Raw genomic sequence first — 23768 nt, 5'->3', positions numbered from 1 at the left:
CAGGGCTGTGTACACCCCCTGTGATATTGGGAGTAATACCATCCTGTCACCCTGAGGAGAGAAGCCATTTCTCTAGCGTCTCCTGTATCTGAAGAGGAGGAGGAAGTAAAAGTTGAAAAGCAACAGGAATGAAGTCAGTGGCAAGACCAGCCAGTGGCACTGATGAGCCGGCCTGAGGTGAAAAGATTAAACCCCACTTAGATTAACTCTAAGCACATGTGCTCTGAATCCATCACAACCCTTTCACGTGGAACCCCTTGGAGTTGTAAGCCCTTAAAAGGGCCAGGAACTCTGTCTTCCTTCGAGGAGCTGGGCTCTTAAGAGGCGAGTCTGCCGATGCTCCCAGCTGATTAAAAAAACCTCTTCCTTCTCGAATCCGCTGTCTGACGGACTTCGTCCACGGCTCATCCTACTTCGTACGGGAATCGAACACGGGCAGCGGCGGTAAGCGCTGAATCCCAACCACTAGACCACCAGGGGAACTCAGAACCTTTGGGGAAATAGATTGCCCACCATTAGAAGTGGGTCGGCCATCAGAAGGAAGCCTGGACAGGTCGCTTGTTTCAAAGGTGTGGCACAAGGTAACTGGGAAAGGATACCTAGACCGGTTCGTATACATAGACACTTGGTGACAGCTGGTGCTAGATCCCCCACAGTGACTAAGAGGGCAGGCAGCAGCAATACTAGTAGCAAAGGGACAGATAGCTAAGGAAGGATCCTGCTCCACCCGCCCAGGGAAATCAACTCCTCTAGTTCTGTTCGACCCAACATCAGAAGATCCATTGCAGGAGACAGCACCAGTGATCCCAGTGGTGCCTTCCCCTTACCAGGGAAAGAGGCACCCCACTCTTGAGCCCACAGCGCTTGCACCTCCACAAGACAAGCATATCCCTAGGCCACCCAGAGTAGATAAGAGAGGAGGTGAAGCCTCGGGAGAAACCCCTCCCTTGGCAGCTCCTTTAAGACCGGAAACCAGGATCCAAATTGCCCTGAGAGAGCAGCAACATACTGGGATAGATGAGGATGGTCACGTGGTAGAAAAGCGTGTTTTTGTGTTCCAGCCCTTCACTTCTGCCCACCTTCTGAACTGGAAAAGCAATACCCTGTCCTATACTAAAAAGGCACAAGCTCTGATTGATTTGCTCCAAACTGTTATCCAGACCCACAACCCCATCCGGGCTGATTGCCACTCGTTGCTCATGTTCCTCTTTCACGGAGATGAAAGGCGGAGAGTGCTCCAAGCAGCAACTAAGTGGCTAGAGGAACATGCACCAGCTGATTATCAAAACCCCCAAGAGCATGTAAGGACCCTGTTACCAGGAACCGACCCCCAGTGGGACCCACATGAAAGAGGGGATATGCAAAGACTAAACAGAGACAGGGAAGCTGTCTTGGAAGGATTAAAGATGGGAGCTCAGAAGGCCACAAACATTCACAAGGTCTCTGAGGTCATTCAGGGAAAAGAAGAAAGTCTGGCGCAATTCTACGGGAGACTGTGTGAGGCCTATCGTAGGTATACTCCCTTTGATCCCGATAGCCCTGAAAATCAGCACAGGATTCACATGGCTTTAGTCAGTCAAAGCGCAGAAGCCATGAGAAGAAAACTGCAGAAACAGGCTGGGCTTGCAGGGATGAATACATCACAACGATTAGAAATAGCTAACCAAGTGTTTGTAAACAGGGATGCAGTCAGCCGTAAGGAAAACCACAAAGAAAATGAATGTCAGCCCCGGAGAAACAGCGACCTGTTAGCTGCAGCAATCAGAGGGGGCCCCCCAGAGAGAGGCAAGGGAAGGGGGGCCCTGGGAAAGAAACTCAGCTTGGCTGTCAGAGTTGGCAGCGTGACCAGTGTGCTGATGGTAAAGAAATAGGACATTGGAAGAACAAATGTCCTCAGCTCAAAAGAAAACCAGGTGACTCAGAGCAGGAGGCCCTGGACAAGGAGGAAGGGGCCCTGCTCAACCTGGCAGAAGGTTTATTGGACTGAGGGAGACCGGGCTCAAGTGTCCCCAAAGAGCCGCTGGTCAGAGGGACAGTCGGGGGTAGAGACATTGATTTTCTTGTAGATACCGGTGCTGAACATGCGCTAGTAACCGCCCCGGTCACCCCCTTATCCAAAAAGACTATTGACATCGTCGGAGCCATGGGGGTTTCAGGAAAGCAAGCTTTCTGCTTGCCTCGGACTTGTACTGTAGGAGGACATAAAGTGATTCATCAGTTTTTGTCCATGCCTGACTGTCCCTTGCCCTTGTTGGGGAGGGACTTGCTTAACAAGCTGAGAGCCACTATCTCTTTGACAGAGCACGGCTCTTTGCTGCTAAAGTTCCCCAGAACGGGAGTCATTATAACCCTTACGGTCCCCTGAGAGGAGGAATGGAAACTTTTCTTCACTGAGCCGGGCCAAGAGAGAAGACCAGCTCTGGCTAAGCGGTGGCCAAGAGTAGGGGTGGAAGACAACCCTCCAGGGTTGGCAGTCAACCAAGCCCCTGTTCTCATAGAAGTGAAGCCTGGGGCCCAGCCGCTTAGGCAAAAACAGGACCGGGTCCCCAGAGAAGCTCTTCAAGGTATCCAGGTCCATCTCAGGCACCTAAGAACTTTTGGAATCAGAGTTCCTTCTCAGTCTCCATGGAACACACCCCTCCTGCCTGCTCCCAAGCCAGGAACCAAGGACTACATGCCAGCACAGCATTTGCGCTTGCTTCATCAAGCTACACTGACTTTACATCCAACGGTACCTAACCCGTCCACATTGTTGGGGTTGCTGCCAGCTGAAGACAGCTGCTTCACCTGCTTGGACCTGAAAGATGCTTTCTTTCCTATCAGATTAGCCCCTGAGAGCCAGAAGCTGTTTGCCTTTCAGTGGGAAGATCCGGAGTCAGGTGTCCCTACTCGGTACACTTGGACCCGGCTTCCCCAAGGGTTCAAGAACTCCCCCACCATCTTCAGGGAGGTGTTGGCTCCAGACCTCCAGAGGTTTCCCACCAGGGACCTAGGCTGCGTGTGTCTCCAGTAGGTTGATGACATTTCCTGGGACACCCCATGGTAGTCGGGTGCGCCAAGGGAACGAATGCCCTACACCGGCACCTGGAGGGCTGTGGGTATAACGTGTCCAAGAAAAAAGCTCAGATCTGCCGACAGCAGGTATGTTACTTGGGATTTACTATCTGATAGTGGGAGCGCAGCCTAGGATCAGAAAGAACGCAGGTCATTTGCAATCTACCAGAGCCTAAGAGCAGAAGGCAGGTGAGAGAATTCTTGGGAGCTGTGGGGTTTTGTAGACTGTGGATCCCAAACTTTGCAGTATTAGCCAAGCCTTTGTATGAGGTCATAAGGGGGCGGGGACCGGGAACCTTTTGAATGGGGATCCCAACAACAGCAAGCCTTTCATGGGTTAAAGGAAAAAACTGATGTCAGCCCCAGCCCTGGGGCTACCCATTCTGACAAAGCCTTTTCCATTTATGTGTCAGAGACAGAAAAGATGGCAGTTGGAGTTTTAACTCAAACTGTGGGGCCCTGGCCGAGGCCGGTGGCCTACCTCTCTAAGCAACCAGACAGGGTTCCTAAAGGAGGGCCGCCGTGTTTGAGGGCCTTGGCAGCAACTTCCCTGCTAGTACAAGAAGCAAATAAGCTGACTCCTGGGCAAAACCTGAACATAAAGGCCCCGCCCCCTTGCTCCCGGTATCAGAGAGAGTCCTGTCAGGAGCATGATCGTGTACAAGTGTTGGACTCAGTTGATTCTAGCAGACCTAACCTCTGGGACAGCCTTCGGCCATCCGTAGACTGGGAACTACACGTGGACAGGAGCAGCTTCACCAACCCACAAGGAGAGAGAGGTGTAGGGCATGCAGTGGTAACCCTGGACACTGTTGTTGAAGCCAGATCATTGCCCCAGGGCACTTCATCCCAGAAAGCTGAACTCATTGCTTTCATTCGGGCCTTAGAACTCCGTGAAGGTAAGACTGTCAACATTCACACTGATTCTCAGTGTGCTTTTTGAACCCTTCAAGTGCATGGAGCATTTTACAAAGAAAAGAGCCTATTGAACTCTGGAGGAAAAGACATAAAATATCAACCAGAAATCTTGCAATGATTAAAGGCAGTATGGAAACCCCACAAGGTGGCAGTCCTGCATTGCAGAGGACACCAGCGAGCTTCCACCTTGGTGGGTTTGGGGAATGCACGCGCTGACTCAAAGGCTGGAAAAGCAGCATCTGCCCCCTTCCAGGCATCAGTCACAGCCCCCCTGCTCCCTCAAGCACCTGATCTTGGACCTACTTCTTCTAAAGAAGAAAAGGACTTTCTCCAGGTAGAGGGAGGGACAAGTGATGGAGGAAGGATGGATTGGATTACCAGATGGGAGAGTAGCTGTGCCACAGCTGCTAGGAGCTGCAGTTATACTGGCTGTGCATGAAACCACCCATCTAGGTCAGGAGTCACTGGAAAAGTTGTTAGGCCGGTATTTCTACATCTCGCCTTGGTCAGCCCTTGCCGCAAGGGGGATGCAGCGGTGCGTTACCTGCCAACAGCATCGTGCGAGGCAAGGTCCAGCCGTTCCGCCCGGCATATGAGCTTATGGAGCAGCCCCCTTTAAAGATCTCCAGTTAGACCACAGAGATGCCAAAGTGTGGAGGTAACAAGTATTTCCTAGCTCTTGGGTGTACCTACTCTGGGTGGGCGGAGGCTTATCCAACACGTACTGAGAAAGCTCGTGAAGTAACCCGTGTGCTGCTTTGAGATCTCACTCCTAGATTGGGCCTGCCCTTACAGATCGGCTCAGATAACGGGCCTGCATTTGTGGCTGACTTGGTACAGAAGACCGCAAAGGTATTGGGGATCACATGGAAACTGCATGCCGCCTACCGGCCTCAGAGTTCCAGAAAGGTGGAGCAGATGAATCGGCCCATCAACAATAGTATTCTTGTCTTCCCCGCTGGATATTAAAAACCATACCACAAGGGGCATCAGACCACCTGCCAAATTTGAGGGGATGCTATCGTCTCCCCTCCGCCCCCGGATATTAGAGATGAAAACTCAGGGGTAATGTACACCAACTGCTTTATTGGGAGTAATATCATCCTCTCCCTTCTTTGATATTAGGAACAATATCACAGTGTGCGTGTATGCCTGTCGCGACATTCGATGTAATGTCATCCCGTGCCTCCGTGGATATGACGGACATTATGACGGGGGATGTACAACTTCTGAGATATGGGGAGTGATATCATCCTCTCCCCTCTGGAAGTGAGGGACAATATCACAGGAGTAGTGTACACCCTCTGTGATGTTGGAACTAATGTCACCCTCCCGCCCCCTGGATATTACAAACCATATCACAAGGGGGGTGTACACACACTTCGATATTGGTATTAATACCATCCTCTCCCTCTTTGGGTATTCGGTGCAATATTTCAGCTGGAGTATGCACCACCTGCGATATTGGAAGTAATATTATTTTCTCCCCCCGTGGATATTAGCAACAATATCACAGGGGGTGTGAATAACCCCTGCGATATTTGGAGTAATATCGTCGTCTCCCCTCATTAATATTAAGAACAATATCGTGGGGGGGCCTGTACACCCCCTTTGATATTTGATATCATCCTCTTCCCCCCTGGATATTAGGAACAATATCAGGAAGGGATGTACAGACACTGCGACATTTGCTGTCATCTCATTGTCTCTCCCCTAGATATTAGGAAAAATGTAACTGGGGATGCAAACACCTCTGCGATATTGGGAGAAGTATCATCCTCTCCCCCCTTGCATATTAGGGACAATATCACAGGGGGGTGTACTGCCTTTGCGATATTGGGTGCAAAATTATCCTCTCTTCCCCTGGATATTAGGAAGGGTATCAGAGGTGAAGGGTGTACATTCCCTCCGATACTCAATGTAATCTTATCCTCTCCCTTCCAGGGTACTAAGAACAATATTACAGGAGGGGTGTGCACCCTCTGCGATATTGAGAGTCCTATCATCCTCTTTCGCTCTGGATATGAGGAAGAGTTTCACAGGGATGTGTGCACCCCCTGTGATATTGGGAGTAATATCATCCCGTCGCCCTCTGGATATTAGGAAGAGTATCACATGGGTGGGTACACTCCGTGCAACATGGGAAGTAATATCATCCTCTGCCCCCTGGATGTTAAAAAGCAAATCACCGGGTTTGTACACCTGCTGCGATATTGGGAGTAATATCTTCCTCTCTCCGCCTGGATATTAGGAGTAATATCACAGGGGTGGTTTCTCTCCCCTGCGATATTGGGAGTAATATCATCCTCTCTCCCCCTGGATATTAGGAACATCACCACAGTGGGGTGTCCACCCCATGGGATATTGGTGTCAACCCCCCTGTGATATCAGGAGTAATATATCATCCTTTCACCCTCTGGATATTGGGAACAATATCACGGGGTGGGGGGTGTACACCGGTGCGATATTGAAAGTAATATCGTCCTCTCCCCCATGGTTTTTAGAAATGAAATCACAGTGGGTTGTACAGCTGCTGCGATACTGGTAGTCATATCGTTCCCTCCTTCCCTGGACATGGGGAACAACATTACAAGGGGGTTGTACACCACCTGCGATATTCACAATCATATGATTCTTTGCCCACCTGGGTATAGGAACATCACGGCGCGGGGGTCGTGGAAAACCTCGGCTATTTTGAAAGTATCATTCTCTGTTTCCCTGGATACTATGAACAGTATCACAGAAGGGATGTACACCTTCTGCGATATTGGGAGTCATATTATCCTCTCCCGCCCTGAATATTTAGAAAAATGTCACAGTGGGGTGTACACCCCTGTGATATTGGGAGTAATATCATCCTCTCCACTCAGGAGATGACTAACAAGGTCATGGGGGAGTGTACTCCCCCTGTGATATTGGGAGTAATGTTGTCCTCCCCAAACCTGGATGTTAGCAACAAGATCACAGAGGGGGTGTACACATCCTGCGATATTGGAAGTCATATGATCCTCTCCCCCGGATATGGGCAAAAATATCACAGCGCGGGTAAACATTTCCTATGCTGTTGGGAGTAATATCATTCTTTTCCTCTCTGGATATCAGGAACCATATCACAGGGGTGGTGTGCATTTCCTTCGATATGGGGAGTAATATCATCCTCTCCCCACTGGGATATTGGGAACAATATCCCAGGGTTGTCCACCCTCTGCGATGTTGGGAGTAATGTCATCCTCTGTTTCCTTGGGTATTAGACACAATATCACAAAAATGTGTACATCCCCTGCGATATTGGGAATAATATCATACTCTCCTTCCCTGGATATTAGAAAACAGTATCATCAGGGGTGAACACCCCCTGCAATAATGCGAGTAATATTTTCTCTTTTTTTCTTCTTTTCTTTTGTATTTATTTATTTATTTTTTTGAGACAGTGTTTCACTCTTGTTGCCCAGGCTGGAATGCAATGGCACGATCTCGTCTCACTGCAACCTCTGCCTCCTGTATTCAAGCGATTCTCCTGGCTCAGCCTTCCGAGTAGCTGGGATTACAGGCATGCGCTGCCAGGCCCAGCTAAATTTTTTTTTTCTTTTTTTTGTATTTTTACTAGAGACGTTGTTTCTCCATACTGGTCAGGCTGGTCTTGAACTCCCGACCTCAGGTGATCCGCCCGCTTCAACCTCCCCAAGTGCTGGGATTACAGGTGTGAGCAACCGCGCCCAGCCACCGCTTAGCATTTTCATTTGACATTTGTTGAAGTTATAGATATATACACACATTGATTGCTGCTTTGTTATACACTTGCATATACATAAAATGGGAAATCGAAAAGAATAAAATGGGCACAGTATCCCTGAAGTTTCACATTCAGAGACATTTTAAAACTATTTGCTTTTTAGAAACTTGTTTCAATTAAACTGTGGTATACACACACAGTGAAGTATTATTCAGCCTAAAAAGGAAGAAAATCCTCTCCACTGCAGAAAACATGGATGAGACTGCAGGTCTGTATGTTAAGTGAAATAAGCCAGGCACAGAATGACAAATATTACATGTCCTCACTTCTATGTAGGAACAAAAATGAAAATCTTGGCCAGGTGTGGTGGCTCAGGCCTGTAATCCCAGCACTTTGGGAGGCCGAGTTGCACGGATCACTTGAGGCCAGGAGTTGGAGACCCGCCTGGCCAACATGGTGAGATCCCGTCTCTACTAATAACGCAAACATTTAGCCGGGTGTGGTGACGCGTGCGTGTAGTCTCAGCTACTCGGAAGGCTGAGGGCCAAGAAGCGCTTGAACTCGGGAGGCGGAGGTTGCAGTGAGCCCGGATTGTGCTTGTATACTCCAACTGGGGCAACAGAAAGACCCCATCCCACACACACCTACACACAAAAGGAATCTCAGGAAGGTGGTGAGTATAAAGGGGGTTAGCAGACACTAGGAAGAAAAGGGGTGGGATGGGTAAGGAAAAGAAGTGGATAATTGGGTCCCAGAATACAGAAAGATGGAATAAGTGAGTTCTAGTGTTTGATAGTACCGTATGAAAATTTTAGTTCACAAGAATTTCTTGCATATTTGCAGACGCTTTGGTAAGAAGCTTCCTAGCTTTCTCATTATGCTGGTTTTTAAGCTCTTCTCTTTCTGCTCTTGAAATCACGCTGGTCTCTTTGTTTTTGTTTTTTGTTTTGAGATGGAGTTTCACTCTTGTTGCCCAGGCTGGAGTGTAATGGTGCAATCTTGGCTCACCGCAACCTCTGCCTCCTGGGTTCAAGCGATTCTCCTGCGTCCACCCCCCTATTAGCTGGGATTACAGGCATGCGCCAGCACACCCAGCTAATGTTGTATTTGTAGTAGAGACGGGGATTTCTCCCTGTCGTTCAGGCTGGTCTTGACCTCCTGACCTCAGGTGATCCACCTGACTCGGCCTCCCAAAGTGCTGGGATTACAGGCATCAGCGACTGTGCCCGGCCCATGCTATATCCTTATCTGTTGTCTGTTGTTGTTTGTTTGTTTTTGAGCCCAGAAATAAATTCTCACCTATATGTTCAAGTGATTTTTAACATGAGTGCTAAGAAAGTTCATTGGTGGAAAAGCAGTCTTTTCAAGAAATGGTGTTGGAGAAATTTGATTTCCACATGCAGAAGAATGAAGGTGGACCTTATGTCATGCCAGGTGCAAAAATTCACACAAACTGGATCAAAGACCTAACCCCAAGCGCTAAAAGTATCATATGCCTAAAAGAAAACATTGGCCACACTTTCATGACATCAGATTGGGCAATGCTTTCTGGGATATGACACCAAAAGCATAGGCAACAAAAGAAAATTAGATTCCTTGGATTACATCTAAATGACAGACACTTTTGTGCAGCGAAAAACACTGCAAACTGAGTGAAAAGATAACCCATGGATTAGGAAAAATATTTGCAAATCATACATCTGAAAAGAGGCTGATATCCATCGTATATCAAGAACAGCTAGAACTAAACAACAAGAAACCCAAAGCATCCCATTAACAATGGTCAGAACACTCGAGTAGATGTGTCCCTAAAGAGGATATAGTAATGGTCAATAAGCATCTAAAACGATGTTCAGAATCACTAATCGTAGGGAAGCGCAAATCAAACCAATAATGTGATACCACACATTAGGACGGATATGATAAACAAACAAGCATTGGTGAGACTAGAGGGAAGTAGGAATGCTCGAATATGATTGGAGGGAATGTAAAACCATGAAGGAATGGGAAAAATAGTATGGCGTGTACTGGAAAAATCAGAAACAGAATTGTCAGATTTTCCTGCAGTTGCATTTGTGGGCACCTACCAAAAAGAATTAGAAGCCAGGAGTGGAAGATAGATTTTTGTACACCCACATTCATAGCAGCATTATTCGGAACAGCCAAAATGTGGAAGCAACCCAAGGGTTCGTGGACAGATGAATGAAAAAGCACACTGCAGTTCATTCATACAATGGAAGACTATTCAGCCTTGAAAAAGCAGGCACTTCTGGCCATTTCGGTGGCTCACACTGGTAATCGCAGCATCTTGGAAGACGGAGGTGGGCGGATCACCTGAGGCCAGGAGTTCAAGACCAGTCTGGCCATCTTGGTGAAACCCTGTCTCTACTGAAAATGCAAAAAATTAGCCGAGCGTGGTGTCATGTGCCTATAGTCCCAGCTACTCGGGAGGCTGAGGCACAGGAATCGCTTGAACTCGGGAGGCAGAGGTTGCAGTGAGCCCAGATTGTGCCACTGCACTCCAGCCTGTGCAACGGAGTGAGACTCCATGTATACACAAAAGAAAACAAAGTAAAACGAACAAACAAACGAAAAACAAAAAAAACAGACAGGCACTTCTGACGTAGACTGCAACATGGATGAACCTTGAAGACATTATCGTCAATGAAATAAAGAAATCCCAAAAGGATAAACACAACCAGGCTCAGTGGCTCGCACCTGTAACCCCAGCATTTTGGGAGGCTGAGGCAGGCGGATCACTTAAGGTCAGGAGTTCGAGACCAGCCTGGCCAATATGGTGAAAGCTTGTCTCTATTAAAAATACAAAAATTAGCTGGGTATGGTGGTGCACGCCTGTAATCCCAGCTACTCGGGAGGCTGAGATGCAAGAATCGCTTGAACCCACTATGTGGAGGTTGCAGTGAGCCGAGATCGTGCCACTGCACTCCAGCTTGGGTGACAGAGAAAGACTCTGTCCCCCTCCCACAAAAAAAAATGAAACACGGTATGATTCCACTTGTCTATCAAGTGTCTAGAGTAGTTAAACTCTTGGAGTTGCCAACTAGAATGGTGGCCCCCAGGGGCAGGCAAGAGAGAGGAGTGGAGAGTTTGGTGAATGGGTGCCATTTCCATTTTGAAAGATAAAACTGTTCTGGAGATGATGGCGGTGATGCTTCTAAACAATGTGAATGTACGTAATCTCATTAAACTGTAAACTGAAAAAGAGTGGAAATTGTAAATGCTTATACTGGCCATTCTAGATGAACTAATACATATTTATAATTTTTAGTATTTATATGTGGTATATTTTCCCATAATAAAAGATGAAAACGAAAGCAGTTGGATCTTTAAAAAGAAAAGGAAGAAGCAAATAATACACACCAGCTTTCTCCTGATTAGAGGAAGAGCCCCGAAGCTTCTATGGACATTCACTTTTCTCTTCCTCTTCCTGCAATATAATGAGGAAATCCTTAGAGGTTGGGGAGCTTGGGCGACTTTGGCTCATGAGGAGCCCTGTGCCTTGAGCCCCCCAGGCCACAGAATAGTCAATACTCAGTCTGTGCCTCCAGCCCCGCAATGTGAGGTTCCAGTCCTGTGGGCTCCACACCCGTCCCCTGTATCAGGAGGCTCACGTCTCACCCTGTCTTCTTGCCAGCCTTGAGGATGGAGTGTGAGCCTCCGTCGTGCACCACGCAGGGAGGACAGTGGACCTGTTCTCCGCGGTCATGGCCCAGCAGAGGGGAAGGGCAGTTCAGTGAGTGTAGGGAAAAGAAAGAGAGATCAGACTATTATTGTGTCTATGTAGAAAGGAAAGACCTGAGAGACTCCATTTTGAAAAAGACCTGTACTTTAAACAATTGCTTTGCTGAGATGTTGTTAATGTGTAGCTTTGCCCCAGCCACTTTGACCCAACCTGAAGCTCACAAAAACATGTGTTGTATGAAATCAAGGTTTCAGGGATCTAGGGCTGTGCAGGACGTGCCTTGTTAACAAAATGTTTCCAAGCAGTATACTTGGTAAAAGTCATCGCCATTCTCTAGTCTCAATAAACCAGGGGCACAATGCACTGTGGAAAGCCGCAGGGACCTCTGCCGTTGAAAGCGGCATATTGTCCAAGGTTTCTCCCCATGTGATAATCTGAAATGTGGCCTCGTGGGATGAGAAAGACCTGACAATCCCCCAGCCTGACACCCGTAAGGGTCTGTGCTAAGGTGGATTAGTAAAAGAGGAAAGCCTCTTGGTGTTGAGAGAGAGGAAGGCCACTGTCTCCTGCCTGCCCCTGGGAACTGAATGTCTCGGTATAAAATCCGATTGTACATTTGTTCAATTTTGAGATGGGAGAAAAACCGCCCTATGGTGGGAGGTGAGACACGTTCGCAGCAATGCTGCCTTGTTATTCTTTTTATTATTATTATTATTATACTTTAGGTTTTACGGTACGTGTGCACAATGTGCACATTTGTTACATATGTATCCATGTGCCATGTTGTTTTGCTGCACCCATTAACTCGTCATTTAGCATTAGGTATATCTCCTAATGCTGTCCCTCCCCCCTCCCCCCACCCCACAACAGTCCCCGGAGTGTGATGTTCCCCTTCCTGTGTCCATGAGTTCTCATTGTTCAATTCCCACCTATGAGTGAGAACATGCCGTGTTTGGCTTTTTGTCCTCCTGATAGTTTACTGAGAATGGTGTTTTCCAGTTTCATCCATGTCCCTACGAAGGACATGAACTCATCATTTTTTATGGCTGTATAGTATTCCATGGTGTATATGTGCCACATTTTCTTAATCCAGTCTATCGTTGTTGGACATTTGGGTTGGTTCCAACTCTTTGCTATTGTGAATAGTGCCAGAAGAAACATACATGTGCATGTGTCTTTATAGCAGCATGATTTATAGTCCTTTGGGTATATACCCAGTAATGGGATGGCTGGGTCAAATGGTATTTCTAGTTCTAGATCCCTGAGGAGTCGCCACACTGACTTCCACAATGGTTGAACTAGTTTACAGTCCCACCAACAGTGTAAAAGTGTTCCTATTTCTCCACATCCTCTCCAGCACCTGTTGTTTCCTGACTTTTTAATGATGGCCATTCTAACTGGTGTGAGATGGTATCTCACTGTGGTTTTGATTTGCATTTCTCTGATGGCCAGTGATGATGAGCATTTTTTCATGTGTTTTTTGGCTGCATAAATGTCTTCTTTTGAGAAGTGTCTGTTCATGTCCTTTGCCCACTTTTTGATGGGGTTGTTTGTTTTTTTCTTGTAAATTTGTTTGAGTTCATTGTAGATTCTGGATATTAGCCCTTTGTCAGATGAGTAGGTTGCAACAATTTTCTCCCATTCTGTAGGTTGCCTGTTCACTCTGATGGTAGTTTCTTTTGCTGTGCAGAAGCTCTTTAGTTTAATTAGATCCCATTTGTCAATTTTGGCTTTTGTTGCCATTGCTTTTGGTGTTTTAGAGATGAAGTCCTTGCCCACACCTATGTCCTGAATGGTATTGCCTAGGTTTTCTTGTAGGGTTTTAATGGTTTTAGGTCTAAAATTTAAGTCTTTAATCCACCTTGAATTAATTTTTGTATAAGGTGTAAGCAAGGGATCCATTTTCAGCTTTCTATGTATGGCTAGCCAGTTTTCCCAGCACCATTTATTAAATAGGGAATCCTTTCCCCATTTCTTGTTTTTGTCAGGTTTGTCAAAGATCAGATAGTTGTAGATATGTGGCATTATTTCTGAGGACTACCTTGTTATTCTTTACTCCACTGAGATGTTTGGGTGGAGAGAAACAGAAATCTGGCTTACGTACACTTGAAGTCACAGTACCTTCCCTTGAACTTCATTATGACATAGATTCTATTGCTCACATGTTCGTTGCTGACCTTTGTTATCACCCTGCCCTCCTACTACATTCCTTTTTGTGAAAATAAGAAAAACAATGATCAATAAAAACTGAGGGAACTCAGAGGCCGGTGCTGGTACAGTTCCTTGGTGTGGTGATCACCGGTCGCCTGGGCCCACTGTTGTTTCTCTATACTTTGTCTCTGTGTCTTATTTCTTTTCTCAGTCTGTCATCCCACCTGACTAGAAATACCCACAGGTGTGGAGGGGCAGGACACCCCTTCAAGTGAGTGCTGAGGGACGGTCGGGAGCCTTGTTTTCTTTCCTCCTCCTCAGGACAAACAGGAGAGTGCCGTGGGCAGATGGGAGGAGACCAATGTGCAAACTCTCTGCTCAGCAGACTGTGGAGTTTCTGTCCTTGGTTATGGTGGGGGTCTCAGAAATCTTGTTCAAAATTTTACCTTCCTCCCCCACTGGTTGTCCTTTTCACAGACATCTCACCCATGAGAGCAGGGAATGAGTCCATCTAAAACTATTCTCTCAGAACAACAAAAAGATGATGAAGGTGATGATGAGGATAAAGAGGATGATGACACCAGGGCATCATGAACCCTTACTGAGGGCTTCCTAAAGGCCAGGCTCTGAGCTCTGTGCTCTATGCAGCTTATTTCATTTCATCTGCATAGTCTCCCAGTTATTAGTGCACATTTCATGATGATTTTACGGACTGGAAAAGGAGCAATGCATTTTCATAGAACTTGTACCAGATCATGAAGTCAAAAAGGGTGAAGTCCAATTTGAACCAGGCAGTCTAAATCCAGACACATGGCATTTGGCCAGTCCTCTCCCTGCACCCAACCTGCCCTCTCATATCCTTGTCACTCAGGCCGATGCCCCTGCTCACTGTGCCCTTCCCTTTGGAGGTTCCTTGGAAACCACAGGTAGACCAGTGGGTGCCACAGTCACTGTGTCAAGTATAGAAAGGGCAGCTGAGATCACATCAAAGATTCCAGAAAGAATTGGCACAGGATCATTTGGGATGCATCTCTCCCTTGCCCCTGTTCCTGGCTTTCCCTACAGCTCTCGACTTCCTCAAAGGAGTCATCAATTTGGAGTTTGGCTTCCATTCCTATTGAGGAAGCTGGAAAGCTTTTCAAAAATGCTCCTCAGATGTGCCTGTGGTTAAGACCTCTGAGCTCTGCTGAAAACTTTTTGAAGCTTGGAGTGGTGGCTCATGCCTGTAATCCCAGCCCTTTGGGAGGCTGAGGCAGGCGAATCACAAGGTCAGGAGTCCGAGACCAGCCTGGCCAACATGGTGAAACCCTGTCCCTACTAAAAATACAAAAAAAAAAAAATTTATCCAGGCATGGTGGCATTTGCCTGTAATCCCAGCTACTGGGGAGGCTGAGGCAGGAGACTACTTTGAACCCGGGAGACAGAGGTTGCAGTGAACCGAGATTGCACCACTGTGCTCCAGCCTGGGAGACAGAGCAAGACTCTGTCTCAAAAAAATAAATAAATAAAAAGTAAGAAAAAAGTCTTTGGAAGGGCTTGGTAAACTTTAGCCATTAGCTCACGTACCACTTTGGAAGGGCAGATCTTCAGTCACTTCACCCTTGAATCCCTTTGCTCAAGACTACGGTTCTGACAGGAAGTCTAATCGGCTGAGTTGTGTCCATGTGGGCAATGCAGGAAAGGATGTAGCGGGAGGCGGCTGCAGGGATGTCTTTGGCTTCCATCATGGGGGAGCAGGCGCCTGGATTATCCGCCCTAACAAATCTGGACAAGGAAAAACGAGGTTCTCTGAGGAGGGAGACATACAGCCCAAGGAGCTAACCAAGAGACAAACAGTCATCCTGTCTTGTCATTTTCTTTTACACATGTGTGTACATTATCTTACACTTACCACTTTGTTTTCTTTCTCTCCTTTAATTGCACCCTGCTGCCAAAAATGAAAATAAATGAAAGTATTGAGATGGCTCAGTAACTGACTTTTGGTCAATTGGCTTTTCATATAGTGAACAGCTGCCCAAACAATTGCCTCTGTCACTGTGCAAATTTGCAAGTGCTTGCATGATCACTCCCAATCCCCCAACACAGGGCTGTGTTACAGCACAATTTAGTTCAGTGTTTTGCTCTCTGCAACGGGGAAGTTCTCATCCATTACAAGTTGCAGTAAAAACAGGGGTACCATAGGCAACCACCGCTTTCCTCAATGATGTGATGAAAGCAAAAGCCAAGTAGCTTGATGTATCCAACTTAAAAATACAAAAACTGACGCCATGGGCTGCAGTTGGAACTATGGCGGCGGCAGCTGCCCCTGGGCCTAGCCCGGGGTCTGGACCTGGGAACCCCCCAGAAGGGCCCGAGGGGGAGGCTCAAGGAGCGTCGGCGGAAAGCGCACAGAATGCTAAAGCTTTACTATGGCCTCTCGGAAGGGGAGGCGGTGCGACTCCCCGTGGAGCCCGACCCCCTGGACCCCACTGATCTGAACGGGGCGCGCTTCGACCCGGAAGTTTACCTAGACAGGCTGCATAGAGAGTGCCCTGTGGCCCAGCTAATGGACAGTGAGACGGACATGGTGCGGCTGATCCGGGCTCTAGACAGCGACATGCAGACCCTAGTCTGTGAGAACTACAAGAAGTTCATCCCAGCCACAGGAATTGACAAACAGCATAAAACTGTATGAGGAAATGCGGGAGACCCAGAATTTCCCAAATAACCTTGTAAAAGAAGAACAAAGTTGGAAGATTCACACACACACACACACACACAAATGTATATATATATGTATATATAAAGTTTTGTTTTCATTCAGTTGTAAATATTTAGTAATTTCTATTGTGATTTTTCCTTTAACTCATGAAAGGATATTTTTAATTTTCCAAATGTATGCTTGTGTTTAGCTATCTTCTTGCTGTTGACTTCTAATTTTGTTGCATTATGGTCAGGAAAATGTGGTCTGGGCGATGTCAATCGTATAGTGGATTTGGTTGAGACTTCTTTAGGGCCTAATATGTGGCCAGTTGTTTTTTTTTGTTTGTTTTTGTTTTTGTTTTTTGCAAATGTGCCACATGTGGTTAAAAGGAATGTGGATTATTTGTTTTTTAGGGGAGTGTTTATTTTTAAATAGATAAGATTCTCAGTGTAATTGAAATCTAGCTTCAATTAACAATATGCTAGATCCCTCAAACCTTAGGATGTTATTCAGTGTAACACTAGACAATGTTGCTGAGACAGACAAACCCTGAATTCTCAGTGGGTTGGCACCCATAGCATAATCTGGTGCAGGGCAGGAGTTCTCCTTGGGGGCCCTTGTCCAACAGTGATTCAGAGATCCTGGAGGTTTCCATCTTTTAATTCTGCCATCTCAGAGTTTTTCACTTATAGCCGTATGGATAGGAAGAGAGGGAACATAGCTCACACTTGCCTTTTATAACCTTGGCCCAGAAGTGATTTCTTACATTCCTATTGGTGGAAACGCAGTCACATGGTTCCAAACTAACTGCAAGGGAGGCTGGGAAATGTAGTCTTTCTGCATGTCCAGGAAGAGGAATGGTGTGAACACAGCACTGTCTTTGACACACTAAGCATGTGCTAAAGAGTTCTCACTCTTATAGGAGGTTTGTCTGTCCTGTGTAACTTTCTCAGTTTTGCTTAGATATTTTCAGGCAATGTTGTTTGGTGCATTCGGCTTGATGATTATTATGTCCTCTTGGCAAAGTAGTCAAGATTCCCATCAGTTTGAATGAACGTGTTTTACAGAGAGGTCAGGAAATGTTAATACTTTAAAAGGCCCTTCTATTCCTCCAGTCTACAGATAAGAACAACAGAGTCCTAGAGAGAGTAGGTCATGGGTCTCACTCATGAGTGGCAGAATTGAAACCAACATGGTAGTAACTTTGCCTTTCCCCCATCATGTTGTTCTCCCTCTATCTTCACTCTGCTGATTTCTTCACTTGCTCCATACAGACCTCCCAGTGCCAAGTGTATAAGGAGTGATTAATCTGAGCTTCTCCAGAAAGTCCATTCCTAGTAGGCACTGGGAATAAGAAATCTCAGAGTATAAAATAACACCAAGTGGTAGCACTTTTGTGAAGGGCTCCCAAATTAGTTCCTTTACCTTTTTTTTCACGAAGTGCAGTTGCACAAAACACAGCCTGAGATGAAGCACATATTAGAGAAAGGTTCTCTCTATAGTGTTATCTATTGCTCTAATGAGCATGAAAAGAGGAGAGGGGACAGACTATCTCTAGCTATTATTACCTCCACTAGAGAGTTGACATACACAAACTCATTATTGCATTATGTTGTATTCAACAAAATAAATTTAATGTTGTAGTTTAAATTAAATTTGCTAAAACATCTTTATCTCCAGCATAATGTGCCTCAAGTGCCTTCTTGGTGCCTGCATTTTCTCCAGAATTATAGTGCTGAAGCTATGTAATAGTGAAATTATATGCAATCTGCAAAACTATGTGGCTATAACGTGGTGATTGGCCTTCCACATAATTAAAGGAACATTTCCTCCTCAGAGCTGTTCCAGCAAAGACCCAAAGGCTATCATTGTACAAATCACCCACTTAGGAAAACTTTTATTCCCAGCCGCCTATAAAAATCTGCTTATGCAAACAGATTTGCTTATTCAGTAACATTAATGGCTCCTCATAGTTAAAAAGTTCTATAATCTGTTTCCTCTGTGACCTAGTGTCATTTTTATTTTGACAGAGGGGAGCCTTTTGACTCTTTCACAGCTGGCATGAAGGCACAGGGAGGGAAATCTCAAAAACCAACAACCTGTGTATTCCCAGCCTATTAATCAATAGAAAATCACTTCAACTGGATTGGGGTCTTGTACCTGGCAGAAAGGCTCTTATGGACATTGGAATTGGATTTTTACACTTGATATGACACCTCCTTGAGTCAGATCAGATTTGTGTTTGATAGACTTTTTTTTTTTTTTTTTTGAGATGGAGTCTCGCTCTGTCGCCCAGGCTGGAGTGCAGTGGCGCAATCTCGGCTCACTGCAAGCTCCGCCTCCCAGGTTCACGCCATTCTCCTACCTCAGCCTCTCCGAGTAGCTGGGAGTACAGGCGCCCGCCACCACGCCCGGCTAATTTTTTTTTGTATTTTTAGTAGAGATGGTGTTTCACCGTGGTCTCGATCTCCTGACCTCGTGATCTGCCTGCCTCGGCCTCCCAAAGTGCTGGGATTACAAGCGTGAGCCACCGCGCCTGGCCAGTGTTTGATAGACTCTTGCTGAAAAATTGTTCCAGGGTCTGTGCAGTAGCTAAAGTCTTTTTGCTGTTGTTGTTGTTTTAAAAGCAGCATTAAATGTTTTCATTAAGACCTTCCCAGCAGTTATTTTATTGTGAATATGGTCTTTAGCTCTGGTCCTGAATAACTCACACTGAGGAAACCTCTAACAAGTGTTTTATTAGAAGATGTCTGATGGATGGTTGGTTTTAATAACAAATCTCTTCCCTCTTTCTGTCCCCTGTGTCCTATTCTCCTTTCTCTACACGTTATTCAGGGAGGATTCGCCTATTCCCAAAGTCCTTTCCTCTTTATTTCCATTCCAGAGCTCTCTGTCTAACTCCAGGCGGATGAATCCAGCTGCCCACTGGTTATCTCCACTTGGCTGTCTGTCTTGCGTTGACCTCACCTTACCTTGCCTCTCCTGATTTCATCTTCTGCCTGGGCTCACCACATCAGATTCACACCACCATCCACCCAGCTTCCAAAACATCTGGGCCTCATCCTGCATTCCCCCCTCTTTCTCGGTCAAGTTAGTCTACCGTCTCCCCTCCATCCTCACTGCCACAGCCTTGGTCCAGCCAACCATCTTGTCTCACTTGGTGTATTGCAGCCTCCTACCTGGTCTACTCACCTCCCACTCTCCTCCAGCCAGACTGCTCTTTTTATAGCACAAAGTGGATCATTACTCCCCTGCCTAAAAACATCTACTGTCTCCCTTTGTCTACAGGATGAACATGACAAAAAGCCTTCAAGATTTGGCTCCAACTTAGCTCTACATTAGTCACTTTTTACAATTATATGAACATCTCTCAGCTCCTCCCCCTCTCACTTCTCGATTTTTGCACATGCTCTTCCCTCTGCTGGGAATGATCTTCCACACCTCTCCTACCAACCTGACTAATTCCTACCATTTTCCAGTCTTCAACTTAGGAGTCCTCTGATGGAGAAGTATTTCTGACCACCTGATATAGATTGGATGCCCACCCACCTCCTGGATTTCTTCTTTTTTTTTTTTTTTTTTTGTCGGAGTCACGCTCTGACCACCCAGGCTGGAGTGCAGTGTTGTGATCTTGGCTCACTGCAATCTCCGCCTCCCAGGTTCAAGCAATTCTCCCACCTCAGCCTTCTGAGTATCTGGAATTACAGGTGCCGACCACCACACCTGGCTAATTTTTTTGTATTTTTAGTAAAGATAGGATTTCACCATGTTGGCCAGGCTGTTTTCGAACTCCTGGCCTCAAGTGATCCACCCACCTTGGCCTTCCAAAGTGCTGGGATTACAAGCATGAACAACTGAACCTGGCTGACTGGGTGCCCCTTCTATGTGCTCCCATTGCCCCAGGCATACTGTCACCATAATTCTTACCATTCTGAGTTGAAAATGATTTTTTTTTTTTGCTTTTTATTTCTCTCATTAAATGCAAAGCTCATTGAAAAGAGGATGGTGGTTGTTCACTGTTGTACTCCTAACCTTTGCCTCAGTGTCCTGAGGTTGGCTCTAGAGCTGTGCACACATGTTCAGACATTGGAGCACATCTTGTCTAGCACCTCTTTTGAGGTGGCTTGGAGAAAAGTCAGTAGTTACTTGCCCAAGGATGAAACAGAAGCTTCACCTAAATCAGTTCTTCAACTTCAGCCTGCATTAGAATCCTCTGAGAGCTTGTTAAAAATACAGTCTCCTAGAGCCCACTCTTCAAGAGTCAGTGAGTTGCTTCACTGTCAAAATATATACAGAATCCAGCCGGTCTTCAGTGCCAGCCTGGTCTGAGCCACTGTGGACTCCCACCTGCAGAATCTCCCTGCTGGTCTCCTTGCTTCTGCTCTTACCTTCTTATCATCCATTCAAGTAGCCAGGGTGATCCTTTTTAAAATTTTTAAAAAATTTTTTTGAGATGAAGTCTCACTCTATTGCCCAGGCTGGAGTGCAGTGGTGTTAGCTCACTGCAGCCTCTACCTCCTGGGCTCAAGCCATCCTCCCAGCTCAGCCTCCTGGGTAGCTGGGACCACAGACATACACCACCACACCTGGCTAATTTTTGTATTTTTTGTAAAGACAGGGTCTTGCTATGTTGCCCAGGCTAGTCTTGAACTTCTGTGTGTGCCCACCTCAGCCTCCTGCATTTTTAGGAGGCCCCTCTTGTAGGGATTTTGATGCAGAGGCCTGGGTGCCTCATGTCTCCTCCCATCTCTCTCTGTCTTTCTGTCTCTGTCTCTGTCTCTCTCTCTCTTTGCCTTATAGCTGCCCTGGGGACTAGACTCTGCCTTAGGCATCCCTCTGACTCCTGTTGGCTTTTACACTGAGGCTGCTTTAAGTTGCACCTTGTTCTGAAGACTTGGGTTTCTGTTCCTATTCCTTGCTTTTGTTGGAAGGGCCATGCAGCTTCTTCACAAATTGCAAAGGTGCCCACGAGTTTCCAAGTCCCCAAGAACCAAACCAGATGACAAACGAAGATGCAGCCCACAGCTGGGGAGACAGATTTTATGTCCACACAGACACTCCAAGATGCTGAACTCAAATCCACGCCGAAACCTGTTTTCTCTCTCATTTCAGTTCAATGTCATCTGGGGGCTTGCAGGGCACGGCTGGTGACCATTCACAGGGCAAAGATGCTTTGAAATGTCCACTGAGAATGGTGTGGTGGTTGACAGATGGCACGTCAGAGCATAGATTAACATGGAAAGAGAAACTCACCGCTTGGGGGGAATGTGTGAGGCTGGCAGCCACACAGGGCTTTTCCTGCGAGCTCTCAGATAGATGCAAACAGCCAGGAGGTTTTGCTTTCTGAGCCTGAGCAGCATGTTCCTCCCTGCACATTGCCGCTCTGCAGCAAATGTTCATTCCTGTTGCATTGATTAAAAGTGCTTACTAGGCCGGGCGCTGTGGCTCAAGCCTGTGATCCCAGCACTTTGGGAGGCCGAGGCAGGCGGATCACAAGGTCAGAAGATTGAGACCATCCTGGCTAACACGGTGAAACCCCATCTCTACTAAAAATACAAAAAATTAGCCGGGCCTGGTGGCGGGCACCTGTAGTCCCAGCTACTTGGGAGGCTGAGGCAGGAGAACGGCATGAACCTGGGAGGCGGAGCTCGCAGTGAGCTGAGATTGCGCCACTGCACTCCAGCCTGGACGAGAGAGCGAGACTCCGTCTCAAAAAAAAATAAAAGTGCTTACCGAAGGGGTTTGAGGGGAGTGGTGACAGTGTGAGTTATGGCTCTGCCGGCTGCCAGTGGAGCCAGCCGCTCTGCACAGCTGTGCAAGGGTGTTTTGAAAAGAGGCTCAGCCAGCCAGGAGGGACTGGGTGTAAATGCTGCCACAACATCTTGTAGCCTGATTGGGGCCGTATTTGCAGAACCCCTAAACCGCTACACTTGTTCAGGCTTAAAAATAAGCTTACTTTTTGTTTGTTTGTTTGTTTTGGTTTGTTTTATGAGACGGAGTCTTGTTCTGTCGCTGGGTTGGAATGCAGTGGCATGATCTCGGCCCACTACAACCTCTGCCTCCTGGGTTCAAGTGATTCTCCTGCCTCAGGCTCCCGAGTAGCTGGGACGACAGGCGTGCGCCATCATGCCCAGCTAATTTTTGATTTTTTATTAGAGACGGGGCTTCACCATGTTGGCCAGGATAGTCCGATCTCTTGACCTTGTGATCTGCCCGCCTTGGCCTCCCCAAGTGCTGGGATTACAGGCGTGAGCCACCGTGCCTGGCCAAAGATAAACTTACTTTTTTACCTCTTCTGCTGAACTCCATTTGCTTCTTTTCCCAAACGTCTTTATCCAGAAGAGCTTTTAGCAACAAAGTTACCCAATGCCCTTCCCTAGTCTCTCCTAGCAATTGGCTCTCAGCAGGGGGTAGGAGGAAATCCTTGACAGAACCAATTTACATGACTGTTTGGAGGACTCTGGCTAGCCCCAGGAGGTGTTTGCATTTTTAAATTGGTTACTAGTGTCAGAATGTTGCACGAGTAAGAGCAGTTTCAGATTAGACTTCTGCTCACCTGACCTGGACCTCTTCTGCAAACACAGATCAAGTAAAAATGTGGCAGGCTTCTTATCTATTTCACTTCTAGGAATGCCACGATCAGCCGGCACCATAGGTCTCTGCGAGTCAGGCTATTCTGGTTGCAGCTTTGACTCTGCTGTCTTTTATGGTAGCTGCGTCCACCTTGCCTTTGGGGATTGAGTGCTGCGATCACTTGGCCCCAGCCCCTGCAGTGTGCCTATGTCACTTACCTTCTTTATACCTCAGTCTCCTCCTCTGTAAAATGGGCATCCTAATAGCACCCCCCCCCCCCCAGGGCTGCTGTGAGGTGTAGATGGATTCGCATATGGAAAGTAAGAGAAGACGGTCTCAAAGCCCATGTGTCGTTATCAGAATTATTTCATGACGGGGAGAGCTGGAGGAGAGAGGAAGATGCTGAGCAGACCCATGTGCTCTCCCACCAGTGTTTCCTGAGCACCTACTATGTGCTGCCCACTGTGAGAGCTGTTAGGGTTGAAATAGGGAGCACAGCAGAGTAGGAGCTGCCATCAGGAGCCTAGTGGGGAGACGATTGTGCAACATGGTTCCAGCACTTGGGGTGAGGAAGCTCAGGGAGTACAGGGGCCTAGGATCCTGGGCAGAATCATGGAAAGGACACAGCCTCCCCAGCCTCTCCTGCCTCCACTGCCTCCCTGGCCTCCTCTGCTTCCCTGGCCTCTCCTGCCTTCCTGGCTTCCCCTTCCTCCCCGGCCTCCCCAGTCTCCCCTGTCTCTCCTGCTTTTGAAGTAGGCCAGGAGCTGCTGGTGCTGACTTAGCCTGTCCTGGACTCTGGGTGTAGCAACTCGATGTCCAGAAAATACCCCCGGGTTCAGCTCATCACACAGCCAAGGAAGGAGCTCCACACTGACAATGAGGCTGCATCCTGGGCTCATTCATCAGCGCATGCCTCCAAAATATTTCTCCACGCCTCCTCCCTTTGCCCACCT

The sequence above is a fragment of the Nomascus leucogenys genome, chromosome 4 (assembly GCF_006542625.1).
Source record: "Nomascus leucogenys isolate Asia chromosome 4, Asia_NLE_v1, whole genome shotgun sequence".
Lineage (NCBI taxonomy): Eukaryota > Metazoa > Chordata > Mammalia > Primates > Hylobatidae > Nomascus > Nomascus leucogenys.
This window is presented reverse-complemented; position numbering follows the sequence as displayed.